Source organism: Austrofundulus limnaeus, unplaced genomic scaffold, assembly GCF_001266775.1.
Source record: "Austrofundulus limnaeus strain Quisiro unplaced genomic scaffold, Austrofundulus_limnaeus-1.0 Scaffold7, whole genome shotgun sequence".
In the NCBI taxonomy this organism is placed as follows: domain Eukaryota; kingdom Metazoa; phylum Chordata; class Actinopteri; order Cyprinodontiformes; family Rivulidae; genus Austrofundulus; species Austrofundulus limnaeus.
Genome location: NW_013952409.1, coordinates 5,729,091 through 5,730,414, shown reverse-complemented (window position 1 = coordinate 5,730,414; position 1,324 = coordinate 5,729,091). Strand labels below are relative to the sequence as shown.

At 37.5% G+C, this 1,324-nt stretch overlaps 1 protein-coding gene across 1 annotated transcript in view; it reads right to left on the bottom strand.

Moving 5' to 3' along the window:
* Positions 1-955, bottom strand: part of cracr2aa (calcium release activated channel regulator 2Aa) — a 15,245-nt gene extending 14,290 nt beyond the window's left edge. Inside the window, exon 1 of the mRNA XM_014034620.1 lies at positions 869-955. The gene's annotated coding sequence lies outside the window, so the exon portion shown is untranslated. The remainder of the gene's footprint in view (positions 1-868) is intronic.
* Positions 956-1,324: the final 369 nt, after the last annotated feature.

The window sequence follows — 1,324 nt, the reverse complement described above, 5'->3', positions numbered from 1 at the left end:
AGTGAATAAGTGTGACACATTTAGTATAGTGTCACATAGTGAATAAGTGTGACACATTTAGTATAGTGTCACATAGTGAATAAGTGACACACATTTAGTATAGTGTCACATAGTGAATAAGTGACACACATTTAGTATAGTGTCACATAGTGAATAAGTGACACACATTTAGTATAGTGTCACATAGTGAATAAGTGACACACATTTGAACAAAATGTGTGACCGCTTTCACCCTCAGCTGTTAACGATATGATCAATAACATTCATAGACCTCAGTTGGTGCTTCTAAATTTGGCCTATAAATTTGGCAAGTGCTAATCCACTAATAAATTTTTTGAATTAGCAAAAGCCCTAAAGCACTAATCAGGAAATTAGCTCCCCTATTAGTGGTTTAGTGTTTTAGGGGAACTGTACCCACCACTGAAAAACAAACAAACATGCACAATAAGTAAAAATTACACACCATAAAGTGCTTGCTATTTGTCTTGTTAAAAAAGGCTAAATGTGACAACAAAAATATTTACATTKTAAAAACGATGTCAACAGCTTTCACAATGTGACGAAAATACAAAAAAATATATATTCGGCGCTTGCTCCACCACATTTAGAAACTTCCTGTTACCTGTGGTCGTATTGTGTAAACAAACTTAAACTGCTCTTCTTTAAAACTGAAGTTGTTGTTACTTCCTTTGTCGTTACTTTCTGGAAGCTGTGCTGTGTTCCAGCACAGCTTCCAGAACGTAACCAGCTGTACTTTTTTTAGGCTAAAAGTGAGCATCGCGAGCCTAATTAACCACAATTAAAGTGCTCAGTGGAAGTTAAATTAAAGTAAACACGAGTAAATTAAAAGTTGTAGGAGTTTACTAACTTGCTCCGTGACGTTCGTGTCCGCTTCTTATTAAGTTCACAGTTTCCAGGTGGTGTCGCAGGTTTGAGCGCAGGAATGTGTCACACARCTCTAGAAGTGACGGAGGGCAAATTCGGTGGGCGGAGCTTCAGAGGACATCGGCGGTGTCCATAGCAACACGGACACGGAAGTCYATACAACTGCACGCGCTGCTCAGGAAAACAAGCAAGATTTTTATCTTTGCTTGTAGAATGAGGAAATAACCTGAAAAATAATTTCGACACATTTTAAAAGTAGAGATGCTTGATAAAATCTGGTTTWACGGGTGAAGCGGTGTGATAAAACTAAACTTGAGCATTTCCAAACATCTGCAGAAAACTAACATAAACAAAAATAAATATTAATCACACGTTCCTAGCACGGCTCACATATGTCTGCAGGAAATTTCACAAGCAACCTGTAATGATGCAACAGTTT